This window comes from Oncorhynchus nerka, linkage group LG21, assembly GCF_034236695.1.
Source record: "Oncorhynchus nerka isolate Pitt River linkage group LG21, Oner_Uvic_2.0, whole genome shotgun sequence".
NCBI classification, from domain to species: Eukaryota; Metazoa; Chordata; class Actinopteri; order Salmoniformes; family Salmonidae; genus Oncorhynchus; species Oncorhynchus nerka.
The window spans coordinates 12,657,627-12,668,612 of record NC_088416.1 but is presented as its reverse complement, the minus strand read 5'-3'; the positions used below and the strand labels follow the sequence as shown (position 1 = coordinate 12,668,612).

Below are 10,986 nucleotides of genomic sequence, written 5' to 3'. Positions count from 1 at the left end.
TCACAGTTTATAGTTTTAGGCTGCAGGTGCAATTCGTTTTTTAAAATATATTTTATATCTAACCATACAATGTAGCTATTTTGAATAATGTTGTAATTAATCATACCATTGAATATATATGTTTGACGATTTCCAACGAACAAGCGAGCTATCGAAAAGTTTCAGCGTGGTTAGTTAAGTTAGTCTGCTAACGTCTTCATAGCTAGTAGCATGTAATCAGGATATGACCAAACTGTTGCTGAGATAATGGATGTTGAAACTTCCAAGGAGAAAAGAGGCATTGTTGAAACTTGTAAAAAAGGGGGTGAATGTGATTCATACACGAATACCCCAACCAAGGAGCAACTTTCAAAGAAGCTGAGAAGTGAACCATCACTGAGCCAGCTACAGGACAGCATCGTCCGCATCCTCACGGCTAACATCAAAGGGAGCGCAGATGACATCATGATGTAAAAGAACACTACCAGCATCGTTAACCTGAAGAAATCGATTGATTTCAATGCCGAGGAAGTAAAAACTCTGAAGCAGCAGAACGCAACATTGAACATTCAGGTTGCAAAACAGGAGAAGAAACTCACTGAAATGGAGCCAAAAGTAAACGAGAATGACCGGTATGGTCGGAGATGGAATCTTCGAATTTATGGAATAGCAGAAAAGTCTGACGAGAACATCAAAGCAAGAGTGAAGGACATTTGCAGGGCAATAGTCCCGGAGGAGGAGCGAAATGTTGTTGCAGGTTCTCTGGATGTAGTGCACCGTCTGGGTAGGCTGAGAGATGGGGAAAACAACCAGACACCACGACCAGTGATCACGAGATTCATCTCCAGGACAGCGAGGGATATAACATGGAAAAGTGTGTTGATAATGGGATAGGATAAAGGGTGAGTCGGTCAAGGATCGATGCAGACAAGGTGGTAGATTGTACGACAAGCGACAGGTTTATTTCAAAGTGGAGATATCTGGTACAGCGTATATACGGGCCCCTCTGTTAGCTCATCAGAGATTAGCAAAAAAGACACTAGCTAACAATGGGTACAAGCTTCATATACAGAACAGAAAGTAGGTTGATATCTAGGAAATCGGATCTTCGGATTGGATCAGGCTGGGGTGTAGTCATCCGGCATTGGCTCTGTTGTCTGTCCGTCATCGTAGAATCCTGCCATGCCTGTTCTTGGTCGTCACACCCCGTTCAGCTGAAAAGGAGATCTGGTGTGTGCGCTATCTTCAGTCACACAATGTTCGGCTGGGAGGGAGATTATGTGTGTGTGTTAGTTTGTCTCTAAGTCTAGGCTTTCTGCCAATCTGTGGGTGTCTTATCTGGGTGTCCTCGGCAGCTATGTGTGTACTGTATGTGCGTCGTCCCTGTCTTCTGGGGTCAGTGTGTAAGAGCGTATGCGTCCCTATCTTCAGGGGAGTTGTGGCCGAACTGCCGGCTAGCACCTGTGGCTAGGAGTATCCTGTTGTGACAGTGTTCTGGATGATTACAGTGAGTGTGTGTGTGTGAGAGATATCCTGTATGGGGCCCAACCTGTTTTACTATGTGTCTCAGCTATAGTAGTGTAATGTCACCTACATAGGAATTAGCAGTAATGTCACCTACATAGGAATTAGCAGTCCTCTACAAATCCCTCTCTTCACGTCTCCCCAGAGACGTGACACAACCTAACTAGATTCTGATACAAAAGAAAACTTTTCCCAAAGGGGCTATAAAAAGGCACAACATTAAAAAGAAATGGATGTATATGTATTACCACCAAGTTCTCCACTCAATCCCACTATGTACTAAGTTGGCTACCAGCCACCTAGGAACTTACAACCCTCATTTAACAATTGCGGAGAACAACAGCTCTAAGCTATAAGTAAAATGTTTGTCCACATAAGCCAACCTTTTCCAGCAGGAAAAAGTTGTGATACCCTCTCTTCACATCTCCAAAGAGATGTGACACTCTCTAAAGGGTATTCTCCACCTCATCCTCAAACTCTGGCAGGTCATTAGCAAGCAGAGGATACATCTGGGAAGGGGAAGAAGGGTCAATAGCTTTGGAGATAACTCTAGCAGTAAGGGACCGGATACATGGAATGCAACCGCAGCCGCACAACACTAAAATGGCTGCAAAAACTAAAAGATGGGTCTCATGCTCCATACCGTTATCTCGCACCTGGCTCCTGTTATCTAACAAAAGACTGCTTGTTCTCGCAACCCCACGCTCTGAATGTGCCCTCCCTTCTGTATTTTCCCAGCATGAGAAAGTTCCATGGCCCTGATACTTTCAACAATGTTTCAAATCAGCTAGAGAACATAACACATACACACATCCACCCAAGGCAACAGCAGATAATATTCAATCATATATATGGTAATGGCTATAATGTAAAATAACCCCAAGGGTGTGAAATTTAAGTCCCCCTTTTGACACTCATTATCCTTTATTTCAGCAGTCATAGCATTTCATGAAAATAATAAAAAGTTTATTATTAATAACAAGTGATATATGTCTATTGTTATATGCGTTTCCCCCTTTTGACACCCACAAGGGTGTCACTTATCAAAAACAGGATAAAACTTTATTGTTATTGACATGTAAGATGTAGGATAAAACTTTGGTCATGGAAAACAGAGGAAAGAATTATTAGAAACCATCTGGTCCTCTCAGCTACTTCTATCCTGTATCAGGTGGGCTCCTTGCCACCCAGGGACTCTAAACCTTTACAACAGGGAGAACAAACATACTGGAAAGAAAACCTATCATAAAAATTTATAACAAGGAACTGTGGTGGTGTAAAATTATTCTACTACCTCACCCACAGCATACCATGGGTCATCCTCAGTCAGTCCCATCCTCTCCTGAAAGCATGCTTCCGTATCGGCATCTCCAACTGGAGCATCAAGCAAAGGCAACATGCCTGAAGCCTTCACCATATCTGTAACATATTTCTTAGAACACGGTATGATGCAAGCAGCACATCACATCAATAACAAATAATACAAGAATTAGGGTCAGAAATCCAGTAACCATCATATCAGTGTACTTACCAAACCAGGCCAAGAGAACAGACTCCTCCACCCCCGTGGACCTCATCTTATCAGATAGTGCATCAAGCCCGCCCTAGATATCATCTGGACTGGTATTATTAGGAATATACGTGCAACATTGTTTACCGAACATCTTGCAAACGTCCCCCTGACTGGCAAGAAGCATATCCAAGGCAAGTCTATTCTGTCTGGAAACCCCAAATGTGGCCTCAAGCTGTTCAGACATACCAGTGAGTGCATCACGGGAGTAATTCACAAACCGCTGTTGATTATAGTAGATATAATTAATCCATGCAGTCTGTCTAGCATCCACCATGGCTGGACCCATAGTAGGTAGTAAGTGCCAGAGTCCATCATTCCTACCCAAGGCCTGAAACTCATGAGGAACCCCCACTGGCACACCCAACAGGTTAGTGTTTATGTCAACTACATTCTCTGAGCGCTACGTCTATGTCTCCCATGGGATGGAATGTTTTCAGGTCCCTTGGATACAGAACCCAACAGCTGTTCAGCAGTAACATCAACAATGGTCAGTGGAATTATCAAACTGGTCAGAGCACACGTACCTTGCCATTCTCCTCTAAGAATGGGTCTCAGCACTCTTGGCTCCACTCATCCACCTCACATCAGCCTGTAACTGGCCAAGTGGAATTAATGGTTATGTTACTACTGCAATCAGCTTCAGGCAATCCCCCATAATCAATGCCATTACCTGTACCCGTGATGCACTCTTAATTGCCCCATATGCCTCAACACCCCAAGAGGCCCGATGAGGAGGTACTGCAGGAAACACAAGGCTCAAAGAGGAACAGAGGGTTGAATTGGGCTTAACCTGGTAAAAACTTCTCAGAATACACAACCACCCCTCTCCTTCTCCTACAGCAAATGGGTGTGTAGCCAGAACAGGTCTAGCATGACTACAAATAATGCAGTCCTTTCCTCTCAGGGTTTTAGCTGTGTACCTCATATAAGACAGCCACAAATTGTCCCTACTATCAAAACCAGTCTCAGTTCCTAATTGATCAATAGCCGAATAGTCTCTAACATTAATTACCTGAATGGTATTTTTAACACAGTGGTGGTAGAGGAGTGTGTCCGGTTACCTCTGGTCTTGGCAGTACCTTAATAGAAAACACACCCATCATGTCTGTCCTCGTCCTTTGTAGTCCGAGGGTGTGAGTGCCTGCATCAGAGAGCTTAATAGTTTTGATGGTTAGTAGGATTTCATCACCTTTACAAAGTTCAACATTGCTCCCAGGTTTCCCCATATCATGGAAAACCTATCCACCCTTGTGGGATCCCCCTTGCTATAAGGATACCCTCTTCTCCAATCCTAGAACTGTCCGAAGTCGGTTATCATGTAATCTCTACTCTAACTTCTTGTCTACCCCGATCTAGGGATCTCTTATGCTCATTTTGGAACAAAATACACATCACTTAGCCAGAGCCAGACACATCCTCACTTCTATGAACAAAAACAGGGGTGATAGGACAGGTAGGGTTACTTCATTCGAGAGTTGGCCCCCGGAATTCTGTTAATTCCAGTTCTTCTCTCGAACACTGTTTTAATGTCCGACAGTGAAAAAATGTGTCTTACCCTTCCGCCGTGCGATATGAATCTGGGTAGCTCTTTCAGCTAGCTGTCACCAGGGGTCATCTATGGTCCCCAAGCCTCTGGGACTGGATTGAGTGACTTCACCTGTAGTTCACCTGTAATGCATAAAATCCTGGACATACAGGCTTGGTTAACAAACAATTTCTCATATGTTTTATCTGATTATATCTTTAACTTCTATGCCCAATTGTTAGCTTACATATATATTTTTTTAAATTATTAGTTTCTTATCCAATCGGCCCCATCCTATCCTAGACCACATTTACCCATCCCCCTTTTGATACCTGGCTCTGCCCAGGTAACAACCTTACCTACTCTAAATCATGACTTAGGTAAGATTAGTATATTATCCTTATGTCTGACATCATCATGAAGGAGCGCCCCCATCATTTTCCACATGTCCAACTCTCTCCCCTGTCTCCACTCAGCAACTGTTATCTTTGCCTGTCCTGCCCCCCTTTCCAAAACCTCTCCTCTGCTCTCTCCAACTTTCAAGGTCTCTGCAGTGCGGGCGGAGGGCCCCTCCGTCTGCCTTTTCCCCTATCTGTAAAATACCATGTCTCTGGGAACGTGAAAATCCCCTTAACCCAAACGTTTACTACAAAAACAAAACCTAATAATTATGATAATCCCCTCAAACTCAAATAATTTGTCTCGATGTTTCATGTTTTATTCGTGTTTCTCCAAATTGTCTCCCCAAAAATACTTCTTAGATACCCAGCCATTAGACACACAAACAACTGTGATAAACGTGCACTGTCCCTTTAACATAAAAACCTCAGCCTGCAATCCCCTCTGCGGGCCTTTCATTGTTCCCCATAATGAAAACAGATTCTAATGTTAGTCTACCTTAACCTCCTGTTTAATTTCAGTGGTTTTATCTGAACAATCAAACCAAAATCAATAACCGGGAAGAACTTGTGTAAACTAATTAAAAGAACAAAATAAATCTACCTTATTTCTCAGCACTTGGTTAGAACACCACTCCCGTCTTACATCGACCACGCCCGTCGCCCCTTACCTAGTGTATATCTTATCTATTACTCAGTGGCTCAATTAATGTTTATCGTAAGTATGTTCAGATGTTGATTATGTAATTCTACAATATTAGTATAGTTCAAACCTCATAATATAACTCTACACACAGAATTTTACGTTAATAGAGTTGAACACCTTTTCCAACAGTCATGCACACCCCCCAATATTCTATGATATAACTCTCATCAGCAAGCCTGCGACTTTCTCAACATTCTCACCGGTACCAGCTCCACAAATCTTACTTATACAAATCTTCATTCTCCCCAGCAAGCAGACCAGTAGGAGATGCAATAGCCCCACCTTCTGTCCATTCTCTGTACAGCTTCTCACCCCGTCTCCTCCACTCCTTGCCCTCTCTGCCTTTATTTAATCCTAGAGTGGACTTCAGCGCTCTCAACACCTTTTCCATTTCCAACGACATTCCATGTACACTACAATACTGCCAACAACCCATGCCTTTACTGAAACCCAAGTGATACCCTTTCCCTACGGCTAAATCGGCCCCCAATATGTTGGTGATCACTCGTTACCCACCACTCATACATGTAGTCCCAGACTATCCATTCAAGCTTTGGTGACCACCCGTTACCCATCATTCATACATGTAGTAAGTGTTCTCTGTTACCACCTACCAGCCAGGCATACTAGTACATCCCATACACAATGCACCATTAAGTATGGTTGATCAATAATAAAATTGCAGTTGCCAATGGAGATATTACTTTCTCAACTATTTTCCAATCTCACACATCATAATAGTTTAAATTTAGTAACTTACATCAAACAGGTGTCTCACAAAACTAAATTTGGATAACTCCAATGTGCAGAACTTTAGTTTTTCACAACAGGTGTCTGCTTACCCTTTTTATTTGACCGGTCAAGATTTGTGAGACACACCGTCCGACGACAGTACTGGCCAATCGGCTGGCACACCAATGTCCAGCGATGTCCTTTTACCAGACCACGTCGGGGTCACCATTTGTCATTTATTGTATATTTTAGTAAATATATATGTATATTTTGACCAATTGAAATATATATTCAGACTCTCTGAGTATACTTAGCCCGTCACTGGTAAATACCCGTGATGAATTCCTGGAGCCACGTACTCTGCCTTATCTCAGAGCTGCTCCCTCGTATATTCAGTTTGAGAAAAAACGCATGGGTTTGTATAGAGTTCAATTCGACTATTTAGTCTTGATATTGAATATTGTGCTCAGATCTTATTTCAATTATACATCAGTCATTTTGTTCCTGATTATACATTTAACACAGAAGTCATAGGTACATACAACATAGAAGTTTCGGATTTATCAAATAACCCTTATTGAATTCTCTCTCTCTCTCTATCTAACCACCAACAATCTTAATGGAAACAATTACAAGCACATTGCATTTTAATATAAACAGTTACAAATAGACAAAACAAGACAAAACAACACGTTATATCTCTGACCCCTGAAAGCCGATCCTTATCAGCGAATCTCTTATCAGACTGGCCTAGACCGGGCCGCAGGACAAAATTACAATTTGTCCCCCTCGGCGCCAGGTTTAATGAATAGTAGTTAACTATCCCCTACTGATCTCTATTCCTGATCCATATCGAGCTGACCCCTATCAGAGTTTATTACACATGTCCGATCCTTATCAGAGAATCTCTTATCAGACTGGCCTAGACCGGGCCACAGGACAAAATTACAATTTGTCCCCCTCGGCGCCAGGTTTAATGAATAGTAGTTAACTATCCCCTACTGATCTCTATTCCTGATCCCTATCGAGACTATCCTAGGCCTTAAAGTGATCTCTCATCATTGAAAGCTATCAGACTGTGCTGACCCCCTACTGATATCTCATCAATGATTTAGATCACCCGGTCGTCACCGGTTTGTCACCACATATATTCACTTTACTGTACTTTCAACTTGTCAGCAAATTATAAATTTACACAAGAATTCATACTCACTCGGTAATACTGATCAAAATTTAGACAAGACTATACGAAAATATGCAAAGTTTGATTTAACAGGTTTTGCTTACCTTGTTTGTGGTGCGCCTTGTGATCAGTTTACCGAGTTGAGCAGAATTGTTGTCCTCCCCCGAATTCCTTCACCTCTGTGAATCGTCCTTTCACCCCCTCGCCCTCTCACACCCAAATCAACTCACTTTGATGGATCGTTATTAAACCATCCTCCTGCTACCATTTCTGTTGATAATGGGATAGGATAAAGGGTGAGTCGGTCAAGGATCGATGCAGACAAGGTGGTAGATTGTACGACAAGCGACAGGTTTATTTCAAAGTGGAGATATCTGGTACAGCGTATATACGGGCCCCTCTGTTAGCTCATCAGAGACTAGCAAAAAAGACACTAGCTAACAATGGGTACAAGCTTCATATACAGAACAGAAAGTAGGTTGATATCTAGGAAATCGGATCTTCGGATTGGATCAGGCTGGGGTGTAGTCATCCGGCATTGGCTCTGTTGTCTGTCCGTCATCGTAGAATCCTGCCATGCCTGTTCTTGGTCGTCACACCCCGTTCAGCTGAAAAGGAGATCTGGTGTGTGCGCTATCTTCAGTCACACAATGTTCGGCTGGGAGGGAGATTATGTGTGTGTGTTAGTTTGTCTCTAAGTCTAGGCTTTCTGCCAATCTGTGGGTGTCTTATCTGGGTGTCCTCGGCAGCTATGTGTGTACTGTATGTGCGTCGTCCCTGTCTTCTGGGGTCAGTGTGTAAGAGCGTATGCGTCCCTATCTTCAGGGGAGTTGTGGCCGAACTGCCGGCTAGCACCTGTGGCTAGGAGTATCCTGTTGTGACAGTGTTCTGGATGATTACAGTGAGTGTGTGTGTGTGAGAGATATCCTGTATGGGGCCCAACCTGTTTTACTATGTGTCTCAGCTATAGTAGTGTAATGTCACCTACATAGGAATTAGCAGTAATGTAATGTCACCTACATAGGAATTAGCAGTCCTCTACAAGTGCAAAGAAAAATGACTATTTAAAGAAAAACAACCACCTGAGGTTCAAGGAGGATCTGACAGCATTTGACAAAGAAGCTCGGAATTGTCTGTGGCCGATGATTGAGAGAGCAAGGAAGGAAGGGAAAAGTGCATACTTTGCGGGAGCCAAGGCTTTTGTTAATGGAAGGGAAATTCACGCTGACGCCTAGTTTGTTGACTGCTGGATTTATCAAGTGAGTTGTGCAGGAGTTATATTTGCATCTGAGAAAACTTTATATTTCTTGAGGAAAGAGCATTGTTTGTGTGAGCCAAGCTTTTTATATATATATATATATTTTATGGCAGGGAAATTCCCACTGACACTCAATGTTAGATTGATGGCTATTCGTTTTACCAATCTATGGCACAATGTTATTTGCATGTTATATATATAATTTAGGTCAACTACTTGCAAAGGACTGTTTTTATTTGCAACTAGTAATAACTTTCCTTTTTGTGAGAACCGGCTTCATGTGAACGTATACAAGTTTAATATTCTTCATATAGTCACTGTGATAGTAAATGTCCATTTCTGTTTTTTCTATTAATGCCAGGGGAATCCGTAATATTTTGAAAAGGAAATATTTATTTTTGTATTGTAAGGGTAAGAGTGCCGACTTTTATTTCATTCAAGAAACTCATGCCTGTTCCACAGATACTGCGTTTTTGGGGGAATGATATTTGGTTTTCGTTTGGTACTAATCGGTCAGCAGGTGTCGCTATTTTAAAAGGCTACTTGGAGGGTCATATATATATATATATATATATATATTGAGTCATGAAGCAGGTAATACAGGGAGATGGATTGTACTATTGGTAGAATTCAACCACATTCAATTCATTGTTGTAAATATGTATGCTTCCAATAATACGTCAAGTAAACTGATTTTATTTAGATACATTGAGAGGAAAATAAGTAAAATTATGTCTAAATTTCCATTGGCCAAAGTAATATGGGGTGGAGATTTTAATACAGTATTACAAGATAATCTAGACATATGGCCTCCTAAGGATAGAAATTCTGTTTATGAGATAAGGAATATATGTCTACGGTTAGGTTTTCTAGATATTTGGAGACATAAAAACCCAGATAAGATTATGTTTACATGGGAGTACCAAAGATTTATCTATACAATCCCGTATTGATTTCTGGCTGATATCTGAAGATATGGCTGACAAGGTTGATACAGTCTCGATTGAACCATCAATTTGAACAGACCACAAAGGGATCTCAATAAAGATAAATATGCTTGGTTTGTCAACAAAAAAGTTAGTAAAGGTTACTGAAAAACGAATAAGACTTTACTAGAGAATAAAGTATTTAAGAAGGAAGTAGCAGGAATTATTGATAAATACTGGAATTGTGCCTGTGTTATGAATACGTTTGGAAGTTACTGGGAGCTAATGAAATTTGATATAAGGCTTTTGGCTATTTCAATGGGGAAAGAAATTGCTAATGCCAAGAGAGAGAAAGAATATGACATCATAAAGGGAATAATGGATTATACTAAAAAAACTGAACTAACAAATCAGGAGTTACTGGAGCTATCATCATTGCAAATGCAGTTAGACTGTATCTACGAGGAAAAGGCCCGGGGAGCGTTTGTAAGCTCGAGATGAAAATGGATGGAAGAGGGAGAGAAAAATACACACAAAAAAAAATGTATTTAGAAAAAAGGGCAGACGAAAAGACTTCCATATGTAAATTAATGATTAATAATACTTCCAATGAAAATCCAAAAGAAATCTCAGCATGTTGCCCAGTTTCATCAGAATCTGTATACATCAGCCCAGTCAACTTCCAATATGGATCTTTTCTTAGACAAATGTAGCAAACATTGCTAAGAAGATAGATAATGATTTCAAGGATTTTTGTGATGATGAGTTATCTGAAATTGAGATTTAAAAAACTGTATTAAAAGCCTTAAGGACAATAGGTCCACTGGAAATTATGGTTTAATAGGCATGTTTTATAAAGCATTCAATGATAAATTGATTCCTTTCATTCTTGCTATGTTCCAAGAATCAATAGAAAAGGGGGAGTTACCAGCTTCCTTAAAGCAAAGTGCAATTACTTTGATTCCCAAACCTAATAAGGATAGTCTTTATATAGACAACTGGAGACCCATTAGCCTGTTGAATAATGATGTGAAATGATTTGCCCTTGTATTGAAACAAGGCTTGCAGCATATAATTGATGAAGAACAATCTGGTTTTATGCATGGTCGACACATTAGTAATAACATCAGGTTGATCTTAGATATGATTGACTATAATGACCTCATCCTTGATGATAGCTTT

The 10,986-nt window shown here is 41.0% G+C and overlaps 1 long non-coding RNA gene across 1 annotated transcript; it reads right to left on the bottom strand.

Annotated features, from left to right (window-relative positions):
* Window positions 1-914: 914 nt before the first annotated feature.
* LOC135563534 (uncharacterized) lies at window positions 915-8,659 on the bottom strand. Its single transcript, XR_010460353.1, has 2 exons — window positions 7,725-8,659; window positions 915-4,761 (listed from the first exon to the last, which is right to left on the bottom strand). It is a non-coding gene; the product is annotated as an uncharacterized LOC135563534 (long non-coding RNA).
* Window positions 8,660-10,986: the final 2,327 nt, after the last annotated feature.